The following is a 13649-nucleotide window of genomic DNA, read 5'->3' on the forward strand; positions in this document are numbered from 1 at the left end:
TTGGATTGTTATTGCCATCCTCACCACAATTGAATTTAGACACACTGGAGTGGAATATTTAAAATTAGAGTTAACAGCAAAGAAGTAATGGATGATTTGGTTATTTTTTCAAATAATTGAAGAATGACTTTCCCTATATTCACTACTGATAAAGAAAAATATTCTGCAAAGTGCCCCTGCAAATGAAGTACCTTAGATGTTGAGCTCTAATCACCCATTTCTCCAGTCTGTCAGTCTTAAAATATTGCAGAGCTGACTTCCCAGATGCCAGTTGGCAGCCCAATTTAAAGAAGCAGCAGCCTAGAGAAGTATACAAAAGAGCTTAAAAGCTATCTCCATGCTGCATGTAATGAAGTCTGCTGCCATCTTATGCACAATCACAAAGAACACAATGCAATGAAAGAGTTAGGAACTTAGACAAAACTCATGGCGTGTGGCTAACTTCCTTTTTAACCCTATTTGTTGTAATATTTGTAATATGATGTTTGTGCTTTCAGACTGCATAATAAATTCATTTGAGGATTTTCTGAATATATTCATATCCTTCAATTAGATGAACAATTGAAAAAGTTATTCCTCTAAGAACGCATTTCATCAAAAACACCATTGCAATTTCAAAGCCATTGTTTGAAGCAATCAGTTAAATATCTGGGTTTTATAGAGGCTTCTCACTTTTTGGTTGCCCAAGGGAAGTCTGGCTACAGTATCCTACTGCTTTGAAATCAACAGAAGCAAGGAAATATAAAGGTAATTTAAATAAACCTATTGCTCCGTGATGCTCAGCAGACATAAATGAATACATTTTTTAGAAGCTATGAATACTTTATCATAACCATTGTTCTTTTTAACGTATTTCAGAGGCATTGCAGGTATTATAATTCCAAATGATTTCCACTTAAAGTCCTCACTGCATATGGTTTGCACTTAAACTGAAATCCCAAGAAAAGGTCAAGATGAGCATGATCACCACTACACTGGTAAGCAGAATAATAAAGGGCCTAGATGTGCAATTTATAAGCATGCAAACTGCAATATACATGCTAAAAGAATGTAGGATTAACTACATGACCAGAAAAGTTTAAGTATTTAGGGTTATTAGGTTTATTAAATAAGCATATTTCTTTTTTAACACCTCTTCCTTCTGATTCTCTGGTTGCCCAACTTTGAGATGTTTAATTACACGTAACTTGTTCAACAAAGGAGAAGAAAAAGGACAGACATCTCAGTACTGCTGTAGCCTTATTCATCTTACAGCAGATCTATTTTTAGATTGGTGCCAACGGTCAAAATTCTATTTGAGGCATTTTAAGGTTCAAGTCAAAGTTAATCCGGACGCACCATTCATCTGTCCATTCATTTGTTCATGAGGAACAGCACAGCAGATTGGTTAGAGGGGAGAGCATTTATTTGTCCAAATCCTAGCTCTACCACTTACTTACCCTGTGTCCTTTGATAATATGTTTAACTTTCCCCTCTACACTTCAGGTCATCATCTTAAAAATGGGGACAATTACAGAACCTCCCGATTAAGGTTTATAAGAGAATTAAATGAGAATTCCATTTAGGTAGTACTCAGTTTAGACATGACACAGAGAAAAGCCCTCAAAAACTATTACTTTTAATTGCAAAACCCTTGTTTTATACTTATTATAGAACAGTGCTATGCTAGAAGCTGGAAACAAAATAATGTATGATATAGCCCTCCACTCAAAAGATATAGCTTAGTCAAGGAAACAAAAGCAAATGATCATAAAGAGTAGAATTTTGTGGTAAAAAATATGCAGAGATTTATAAAGGTACTTCATATAGTCAGGGGGTTAAAGGAAACAAATCCCAAAAGATGCCATCTGGGTCTATTCTTAAAGCATAACTAAATAATTTCTGCAAAGTTTCAAATTATTTATATTTAATTAGATCCTTTCTTGCTTCTAGAAGATTTGGTCCTTTTTCCAACTTCTTTCCTATCCTCTAATCTTTTACTCATCTGTATTAGCAGGTAGCTGAAAGAATATAATGTGAAACAGAGAGATACAAAGATGTTAACAAAGAAAATCGATGAAAATTGGTCTTGGATAATAGCTTGCATCCCCCTTTGATATAATCTCCATGATGTTCTAGTGATAGGATTTCCTAGGCTTAAAACAGCTAAATGTAGTAAATTCTAGAATTACACGAAAAGTGACCCAATATAACTTTCTAATAAAGCTAAGGGGGAAAAATCCATTTGGTAAAGAATTTTCTATTGTATGCCAAAAACTCCGAAAAACAGGAAGGATTTGAAGGGAAGACTCAGGAAAAATAACTGTTTTAAGTATAGGAGAAATCCATGAAGTCACAGATCCCCTGATTCCAATGGTCCCAAGAAGTCCAACTCTTTAAGTACACTTAGTTGAAGTTCTAAAAGTCCCTAAGCCAATAAAATCATCAATCACAAAAATTAAGGAAGTAATCACAATTGTCATGTCCTGTGTTAAGATTAAGCATGGACAAATTAACTAACTATATCAAGAAAGGACAAATAGGGACCAGAGAAAATTGTATGAAACTTGCCCCCATGTTGGAACAGGTACTCTCCCTTGGAAAATTTTTGGGTTAATGTTTAGGAAGGGATTGATCAGAACACTGTGGTAAAGGACAGGGAGAGACAGTATATAAGTGATGACTATGTCTTGCTTTAACTTGCCCTTTTGGTTCAGCACAAGACTCAGTCTTTTAAAAGTCGGAAAGTTTTTATTTTTTTTAAAGCAATTATTTTTTTTTGAATTTTATTTTATTTATTTGTTTATACAGCAGGTTCTTATTAGTCATCAATTTCATACACATCAGTGTATACGTGCCAATCCCAATCTCCCAATTCATCATACCACCAACCCCACCCCCCACTGCTCTCCCCACTTGGTGTCCACGTTTCTTTTCTACATCTGTGTCTCTATTTCTGCCCTGCAAACCGGTTCATCTGTACCATTTTTCTACATTCCACATATATGCATTAATATAGGATATTTGTTTTTCTCTGTCTAACGTACTTCACTCTGTATGACACTCTATAGATTCACCCACGTCTCTACAAATGACCCAATTTTGTACTTTTTATGACTAATATTCCATTGCATATATGTACCACATCTTCTTTATCCATTCATCTGTCGATGGGCATTTAGGTGGCTTTCATGACCTGGCTATTGTAAATAGCACAGCAGTGAACATTGGAGTGCATGTGTCTTTTTGAATTATGGTTTTCTCCAGGTATATGCCCAGTAGTGGGATTGCTGAGTCATATGGTAATTCTATTTTTAGTTTTTTAAGGAACCTCCATACTGTTCTCCATCCATAGTAGCTGTATCAATTTACATTCCCACCAACAGTGCAAGAGGGTTCCCTTTTCTCCACACCCTCTCCAGCATTTGTTGTTTGTAGATTTTCTGATGACGCCCATTCTAACTGGTGTGAGGTGATACCTCATTGTAGTTTTGATTTGCATTTCTCTAATAATTAGTAATGTTGGGAAGCTTTTCATGTGCTTCTTGGCCATCTGTATGTCCCCTTTGGAGAAATGTCTATTTAGGTCTTCTACCCATTTTATGACTGGGTTGCTTGTTTTTTGAATATTGAGCCGCATGAGCTGTTTACATATTTTGGAGATTAATCCTTTGTCCATTGATTCGTTTGCAAATATTTTCTCCCATTCTGAGGGCTGTCTTTTCATCTTGTTTGTAGTTTCCTTTGCTTTGTAAAAGTTTTTAAGTTTCATTAGGTCCCATTTCTTTATTTTTGTTTTTATTTCCATTACTCAAGGAGGTGGATCAAAAAGGTTCTTGCTGTGATTTATATCAAAGAGTGTTCTTCCTATGTTTTCCGCTAAGAGTTTCATAGTGTCTGGTCTTACATATAGGTCTCTAATCCATTTTGAGTTTGTGTATGGTATTAGGGAGTGTTCTAATTTCATTCTTTTACATGTAGCTCTCCAGTTTTCCCAGCACCACTTTTTGAAGAGACTGTCTTTTCTCCATTGTATACCCTTGCCTCCTTTGTCATAGAGTAGTTGACCATAGGTGTGTGGGTTTATATCTGGGCTTTGTATCCTATTCCATTGATCTGTATTTCTGTTTTTGTGCCAGTACCATATTGTCTTCATTACTGTAGCTTTGTAGTATAGTCTGAAGTCAGGGAGTCGGATTCCTCCAGCTCTGTTTTTTTCCCTCAAGACTGCTTTGGCTATTTGGGGTCTTTGTGTCTCCATACAAATTTTAAGATTTTTTTGTTCTAGTTCTGTGAAAAATGCCACTGGTAATTTGATAGGGATTGCATTCAATCTGTAGATTGCTTTCGGTAGTATAGTCATTTTCACAATGTTGATTCTTCCAATCCAAGAACATGGTATATCTCTCCATCTGTTTGTATCATCTTTAATTTCTTTCATCGGTGTCTTATAGTTTTCTGCATACAGGTCTTTTGTCTCCCTAAGTAGGTTTATTCCTAGGTATATTATTCTTTTTTTGCAGTGGTAAATGGGAGTGTTTCCTTAATTTCTCTTTCAGATTTTTCATCATTAGTGATAGGAATACAAGAGATTTCTGTGCATTAATTTTGTATCCTGCAACTTTACCAAATTCATTGATTAGCTCTAGTAGTTTTCTGGTAGCGTCTTTACGATTCTCTATGTATAGTATCATGTCATCTGCGAACAGTGACAGTTTTACTTCTTCTTTTCCAATTTGTATTCCTTTTATTTCTTTTTCTTCTCTGAATGCCGTGGCTAGGACTTCCAAAACTATGTTGAATAATAGTGGTGCAAGTGGACATCCTTGTCTTGTTCCTGATCTTAGAGGAAATGTTTTCTGTTTCTCACCATTGAGAATGATGTTTGCTGTGGGTTTGTCATATATGGCCTTTATTATGTTGAGGTAGGTTCCCTCTGTGTTCACTTTCTGGGGAGTTTTTATCATAAATGGGTGTTTAATTTTGTCAAAAGCTTTTTCTGCATCTGTTGAGATGATCATATGGTTTTTATTCTTCATTTTTTTAATATGGTGTATCACATTGATTGATTTGCATATATTGAAGAATCCTTGCATACCTGGGATAAATCCCACTTGATCATGGTGTATGATCCTTTTAATGTGCTGTTGGCTTCTGTTTGCTAGTATTTTGTTGAGGATTTTTCCCTCTATATTAATCAGAGATATTGGCCTGTAATTTCCTTTTTCTGTAGTATCTTTTCCTGGTTTTGGTGTCAGGGTGATGGTGGCCTCATAGAATGAGTTTGGGAGTGTTCCTTCCTCTGAAATTTTTAGAAGACTTTGAGAAGGATGGGTGTTAGCTCTTCTCTAAATGTTTGATAGAATTCACCTGTTAAGCCATCTGGTCCTGGACTTTTGTTTCTTGGAAGATTTTTAATCGAAGTTTCAATTTCATTACTTGTGATTGGTCTGTTGATACTTTCTATTTCTTCCTGGTTCAGTCTTGGAAGGTTATACCTTTCTAAGTATTTGTCCATTTCTTCCAGGTTGTCCATTTTATTGGCAGAGAGCTGCTTGTAATAGTCTCGAGATGCTTTGTGTTTCTGCAGTGTCTGTTGTAACTTCTCCTTTTTCATTTCTAATTTATTGATTTGGTTCCTCTCCCTCTTTTGCTTGATGAGTCTGGCTAATGGTTTATCAATTTTGTTTATCTTCTCAAAGAACCAGCTTTTAATTTCATTGATCTTTGTTATAGTTTTCTTTGTTTCTATTTCATTTATTTCTGCTCTAATCTTTATCTTTCCTTCTGCTAACTTTGGGTTTTGTTTGTTCTTCTTTCTCTAGTTCCTTTAGGTGTAAGTTTACATTGTTTATTTGAGATTTTTCTTGTTTCTTGAGGTAGGCTTTTATTGCTATAAACTTCCCTCTTAGAACTGCTTTTTCTGCATCCCATAGGCTTTGGATCATTGTGTTTTCATTGTCACTTGTCTCTAGCTATTTTTTGATTTCCTGTTTGATTTCCTCAGTGATCTCTTGGTTATTTAGTAACGTATTGTTTAGCCTCCATGTGTTTGTGCTTTTTACATTTTTCCCCCGTAATTGATTTCTAATCTCATAGCATTGTGGTCAGAAAAGATGCTTGATATGATTTCAATTTTCTTAAATTTAGCAAGGCTTGATTTGTGACCCAATATGTGATCTATCCTGGAGAACGTTCTGTGTGCATTTGAGAAGAAAGTGTAATCTGTGGGCTTTGGATGGAATGTCCTATAAATATCAATTAAATCTACCTGGTCTATTTTGTCATTTAAAGCTTGTGTTTCCTTATTAATTTTCTGTTGGCATGATCTGTCCATTGGTGTAAGTGAGGTGTTAAAGTCCCCCACTATTATTGTGTTACTGTTGATTTCCTTTTTTAGAGCTGTTAGCAGTTGCCTTATGTATTGAGGTGCTCCTATGTTGGGTGAATATATATTTATAATTGTTATATCTTCTTCTTGGACTGATCCCTTGATCATTATGTGGTGTCCTTCCTTGTCTCTTGTAACATTCTTTATTTTAAAGTCTATTTTATCTAATATGAGTATTGCTACTCCAGCTTTTGTTTGATTTCCATTTGCATGGAATATCTTTTTCCATCTCCTCACTACAGTCTGAAGTGGGTCTCCTGTAGACAGCATATATATGGGTCTTGTTTTTGTATACATTCAGCAAGCCTGTGTCTTTTGGTTGGAGCATTTAATCCATTTACTTTTAAGGTAATTATCAATATGTATGTTCCTATGACCATTTTCTTAATTGTTTTGGGTTTGTTTTTGTAGGTCCTTTTCTTCTCTTGGTTTCCCACTTAGAGAAGTTCCCTTAACATTTGTTGTAGAGCTGGTTTGGTGGTGCTGAATTCTCTTAGCTTTTGCTTCCCGTAAAGCCTTTGATTTCTCCATTGAATCTGAATGAGATCCTTGCCAGGTACAGTAATCTTGGTTGTAGGTTCTTCTTTTTCATCACTCTAAGTATATCATGCCACTCCCTTCTGGCTGGTAGAGTTTCTGTTGAGAAATCAGCTCTTAACCTTTTGGGAGTTCCCTTGTATGTTATTTGTCATTTTTCCCTTGTTGCTTTCAATAATTTTTCTTTGTCTTTAATTTTTGCCAATTTGATTACTATGTGTCTTGGTATGTTTCTCCTTGGGTTTATCCTGTATGGGACTCTCTGTGCTTCCTGGACTTGGGTGGCTATTTCCTTTCCCATGTTAGTGAAGTTTTTGGCTATAATCTCTTCAAATATTTTCTCGGGTCCTTTCTCTCTCTCTTCTCCTTCTGGGACCCCTATAATGCAAATGTTCTTGCATTTAATATTGTCCCAGAGGTCTCTTAGACTATCTTCATTTCTTTTCATTCTTTTTTCTTTATTCTGTTCCACAGCAGTGAATTCCTCCATTCTGTCTTCCAGGTCACTTATCCATTCTGCCTCAGTTATTCTACTACTGATTCCTAGAAGGAATGTGTATGTTTTCGTTTCAGTTATTGTGTTGCTCATCTCTGTTTGTTTGTTCTTTAATTCCTCTAGACCTTTGTTAAACATTTCTTGCATCTTCTTGATCTTTGCCTCCATTCTTTTTCCGAGATCCTGGATCATCTTCACTATCGTTATTCTGAATTCTTTTTCTGGAAGGTTGCCTATCTCTACTTCATTTTGTTGTTTTTCCGGGGTTTTATCTTGTTCCTTCATCTGGTACATAGCCCTCTGCCTTTTCATGTTGTCTATCTTTCATGAATGTGGTTTTTGTTCCACAGGCTGCAGGACTGTAGTTCTTCTTGCTTCTGCTGTCTGCCCTCTGGTGGATGAGGCTATCTAAGAGGTCTGTCCAAGTTTCCTGATGGGAGGGTCTGGTGTTGGGTAGAGCTGGCTGTTGCTTTGGTGGGCATAGCTCAGTAAAACTTTAATCTACTTGACTGCTGATGGGTGGGGCTGGGTTTCCTCCCTGTTGTTTGGCCTGAGGTAACCCAACACTGGAGACTACCTGGGCTCTTTGGTGGGGCTAATGGCAGACTCTGGCAGGGCTCACACCATGGAGTACTTCCCAGAACTTCTGCTGCCAGTGTTCTTGTCCCCACAGTGAGCCACATCCACCCCCTGCCTCTGCAGAAGACCCTCCAGCACTAGCAGGTAGGTCTGGTTCAGTCTCCTATGGGGTCACTGCTCCTTCCCCTGGGTCCCGATGAGCACACTACTTTGTGTGTGTGCTCCAAGAGTGGAGTCTCTGTTTTCCCCAGTCCTGTCAAAGTCCTGCAGTCAAATCCCACTATCCTTCAAAGTCTGATTCTCTAGGAATTCCTCCTGCCATTGCCAGACCCCCAGATTGGGAAGCCTGATGTGGGACTCATAACCTTCACTCCAGTGGGTGGACTTCTTTGTTATACGTGTTCTCCATTTTGTGAGTCACCCACCCAGCAGTTATGGAATTTGATTTTATCGTGATTGCACCCCGCCTACCGTCTCACTGTGGCTTCTTCTTTGTCTTTGGATGTGGGGTACATTTTTTGGTGAGTTCCAGTGTCTTCCTGTTGATGATTGTTCAGCAGTTAGTTGCAAAAGCCAGAAGATTTAACTTGCTGTGTCACATTTACAAAATATCTTGTGGATACAGAAGATTTGCCACAGCTCAGACAATATCTGAAAATAATACTACAGTTTCTAAAGCTAAATCTAGTCTTTATATAGAACATCCATAAGACCTAGTATGATATTTGTTTTCATTTTATAAACAACTCTTCTAAAATATGTTTAAATAGCATTCTGCTTCGAGACAGTGAGTGAGGACCTTTTGAGATTCTATGAATTATTCCTCACTAGTCAAGTACATAGGGTGGTGAGGGAAGGCAAAAATAAATATTAAGGAGAATTTCATAAGACTTCAAAATCCATATGGGAATGGGGTAAGAGAAGCAGGTATTTATATGCAACATGAAAGACCTAAAAGAACTAGCTCTGAGAAAAGCTTTTTGAGCACAAATTTTTATTTGTATGGACAATAAAGAAGAATCAGCCAATCCAGCAATCTAGTTCAGTCTTTTTGCTAAAGGACTAAAACAAAATCCTACTGCAGCACATATGCTCTTAAGAAACAGCTTGAATTAACATTACTTATGTTCTTAGAACCTTTCAAAAGGATATTTTAGAGTGAGAACCAAAATATACCATGTTTCTTGAACAAGAGTTAGAACCAAAATATACTATGTTTCTTGAACAAGAGTTAGAGGAGGATGGAGGCTTTGGCACATGTAGACTGAAGTTTAAAAGAAATGACCACATTTACAGTGGTGATGGGCCTTTGGGGAAAAATATGTATGGATGGCAGGTGGCTAATTGGGAGAATAAGCTATTTCTACAACTGGCTGAAGAAAAAAATGAAATGCAAAGGGTTGGAAAAGTCATGGGTGTAGAGCACAATAGAAAGGTAAGAATCAGCAATTTCTCTTTTAATTTCAAATGTCAAACATGGTTTAAGAAAAAAATGTGTTGCCTGAGGACGTCGGCACTCAAGGTAGTTCTCTAGGCAAATTCACCACTGTGCAGGGTTTCAGGTTCAGAAAGCAGGTTTTTTCAGCACTAAGAGAGGAGTCTGTATACAAATTAATCAAGTTTACAGAAATTGATTTTTGAAAATCAGAGCACCTGAGCAAAGAACAGTAGTCGGCAATTCACAAAATATAAGTAAAAATGACAAACATCTGATAATATATTTAGCTTCATAAGTCATCAACAGATTAATATTAAAACCAAGTTGGTAATTTGCACATTAAAAAAATATAATTAATGGTAAAGCCAAATTGTTGTCAAGTATGTTACAAAATGAGCATTCCCAGCTAGTCCTTTTGGGTACATAAACTGATACACATGTTCTACAGAGAAATTTAACAAAATTACCAAAATCCTTTTATGAATATTTATGGGCCTAAATCTAGGAAATTATCTTGTTACAATTAGTTGGAAAGTACATAAAGCTATATATACAAGGATGATCTTCAAAACATTGCTGAAAAAAGAAAGAAATGGTAATAACCCAAACTTGAAAACATTGATTTGGATATAAACTCAGGGAAGTAGAACTGGGAGAACTCTGTTTTACTAGGAAGCTCAATTTATTTTAACTCCTCTGGAAAGAGACTTACTTTATGAACAAAAGGCAGATGGTCTGCCATGGAAATGTAGGGAAAGGACCCTACAAAGACCCTTGGCTAAAGAAGGCAAAGTTGAACATTACGGCTATGTCTGAAATATCAACTGAGGAAAGATGGTCTCAGGAAAATTTATCTCAGAGTCACTTCTTAATATCATCTTACATTTTTGTTCTAGTCACATGTGTACCAGAAAAATTCCTGATAATACTATTGTCTATTTTTTTTTAATAGGAAGAGATTGTATGATTGGCTCTCTAGAGAATTATGGTCTACTTGCTAGTTGGATTTATCCTTGAAATTTAATTAAATGATATTCTTTTTATTAAGCCACCTTTGCTGTCATGTTAAAAATTTAAATAAGCTTTTAATTTTAGAATAGTTTCAGATTAACAGAAAAGTTACCAAGTTGGTATAGTTCCCATATATCCCTCACCAAATTTCCACTATTATTAACATCTTACATACGAATATATTACGTTACTATCTTACATTACTTTATTGCGTTTGTCACAACTAAGGAATCAACACTTACACAGTATTATTAACTAAATTACACACTTTATTCATGCTTTGACTTCTTCATTGAATTTATTTAAGAAGGAAATGACGTGCTTAATCTTTCCATGTTATTTGGTCAATATGCTAAATGTAAAGTTTTAATAAATACTTATTCATTCTTCCTGTCTAAAAAAACAAAAAACTCAATTTTTTTCTTTATTTCCTAAAATATACATAAATGTATGTACTAAGTACCTCCATACTGTAATATTTTAAAACTTTCCCAAATCCCTGCAGAGAGGAATAATTCTGCTCTGCAAATCAGGCAGTGATTTAAATAAAATAATTTTAATAAAATAAGATTTACTTTAAAGAATTGGCTCACAGAGTAGTGGGGGCTGACAAGTTTAAAATTCATAGGGCAGGCTGGCAGGACTTAGTCAGGAGTTGACTCCAAAGTCTTGAGGCAGAATTTTTTTTCTCTGGGAAACTGAGTTTTTGTTCCTAAGATCTTCAACTGATTGGATTAGATCTCCCCACAGTTTGAGGGCAATCCTCTTTAATTAAGCGAATTGATTACAGTTGTTAACCACACCTGCAAAATACCTTTACAAACACATCTAGATTAGTGTTTGATTAAAGTATTAGATACTATAGCCTAGCCAAGTTGGCACATAAAACTAAACATCACTGCAGGACACATAACTTCTGACCACATCCTGCTGGCCATAACTCAGTTAAAAGTCACTAGAAAGATGATAGATAGTAGAAAGATGGATGAAGGGAAGGAGAGAGGGAGGAAGAAATCACTGTCTCTCAGTATTTTAATTTTAAAAAGAATGGTGGTTATCAATTAAAGCAGCTTTATTTTCTCATAAAGCTAAACTTTTACTAAACTTTCCATAGGAATTGTTAAATTTAATTACTTAGAATAAATGTTTATATAATAATCAGCATTCTTTTTAGCAGTATTCTTTAATTGTTGCAGAAGATTTTACATCTGTATAGATCAAGGATTATTGGTCCTTGAACAATAGTCCTTTGTTGGAGCAAATCTACAAGAAAATACTTTATCATAAGTCCTTGTCACGTAGCAAAATGAACATAAAGTAATGAAAGTTTATTCTATAACACATATACCTTGGTTTATATAACACCTACTTCAGCACCTTCATGACAGTTGTCCTATATGTCATCAAACACCTTGTACTTTAGGGGACTCAACACCTAATTTTTAAAATGTAAACAAAGAAGAGAGAGCACATCTCATCTCTACAGAGAAATAAGTCAGAGCAAAATCTCTTTTATATTTATTTCCATTATTCTGGCATTGTCACATCTATGATAGGTATGGGAATTAAAATTAGAGTTAATATTTGAAAGTTTTTCTTAAAAAATAAAAATTTTAAAGTATTCAGTTGTCAGGCTAGTTTTTTAAATAAAAACTAGCAATAGTATCCTTATATAGCCAAAATAAGCAGCAAAATAAGTATCTAGAGACATTCTGTTGAAATGTCTCTAGGGTTGAAAATCAAATACTTGAACAGATTCTGATATTGAATGAAGATTTATCAGGTAGGGAAAGGAAGTAAAGAATAACATAAAGTGTAACTCCATGATCTTGCTAAGTTACTCTAGCACTAAATGGCTCAAATGTTCAAAGAGAAATCATTGCCAAACTCATATCCTTAGCTTTTCCTCAGGTGGACATCTTCACAGTGTTTTCACAGACTCCTTGGGTGAACCACTCAAAGATAATTCACTTGTCAAAAACTGACATATTAAAAGAGTGGGGGAAAAAATGAGACAAGATTTTTTTTATAAAACCCAACTAGGTTTTCCCTCTTTGTAAGAGGAATTATCTGAATTCTTCAGCACCTTGGTGACCAGCAGAGTTTCTTGATGCATATTAGAATTACTTAGGGAGCTTTAAAAAATATTGATTCTAACTTAAACACTTGGGGTTAGGGTGGTGTTCGGCATTGATATTTTTAAAGCTCTTCTGATTGTTTTAATGGGCAGCCATGGTTGAAAGTTCTGAGGCAGTAGAAAAATAAATGAACCTCCAGTTAGAAACCTAACTGAACATATATGTTTGCTCCCACTTGTTGCTCCTCTGAGTCCCAGCGACTGTATAAATGTGTCCATCTGGCTCCTGACAAGGACTTCACTCTTTGCAAACATGCTACCTAAGCCTTTATTCTTTCTCTTAATTGTCCTTTTTAAAAGCCTTTTATTTGATTTAACTACTCAGAATTCTCATGAATGAGTTGGGGGGTAGTCCTGAGATTCTCAGGGCCTGAATGTTTTGTCCTATTGTCATTTGAAAATGGGTAATTTCTAGTCATTCAACAAACCTGTGTGTCATTGTCCAGTTTTCCTATGTGTACAAAGGTCAGTGGGACCAAATAGCACCAAATACTTGGAAATTGTGGTAGGATTTTCCCCAAGACCAATTTAGAATTCCAGTGGACACCCTAGAAAACATAAGATACACATACAATAACCCACTGTGCTGTGTCTTAGAATCAAAGAGCTCATAGACTCCAAATATTCCATTATCAGCATTTTAAAAATTGGTATGGGAGATATTCAAGATGGCAGAGGAGTAGGTGGGATGTGGAGTTCATCTCTCTCCTCAGAGCATCAAGAATACATCTACAGATGCAACAATTCTCAAAGAACACTGGCTGAAAACTAGCAGAAGAGCTTGGACACAAGAAGACTATAAAGATCTCGTCCTAACTGGTATCAAGAGATCAAGTTTCAACTTCTCAGATTCTTTATTTTGCTTGATAAAGTCTGCTGTAGAAGATCACTCTTTGAGGACCTTCAAAATGGCAGAGGATAAAGACATGGAGATCACCTTCCTCCCAAAAAATACAACAAAAATACATCTACATGTGGAGCAACTTCTACAGAACACATACTGAATGCTGGCAGAAGACCTCAGACTTCCCAAAAGGCAAGAAACTCCCCACGTACCTGAGTAGGGCAAAAGAAAAAAGAA

Source organism: Lagenorhynchus albirostris, chromosome 1 (assembly GCF_949774975.1).
Source record: "Lagenorhynchus albirostris chromosome 1, mLagAlb1.1, whole genome shotgun sequence".
Taxonomy (NCBI): Eukaryota; Metazoa; Chordata; class Mammalia; order Artiodactyla; family Delphinidae; genus Lagenorhynchus; species Lagenorhynchus albirostris.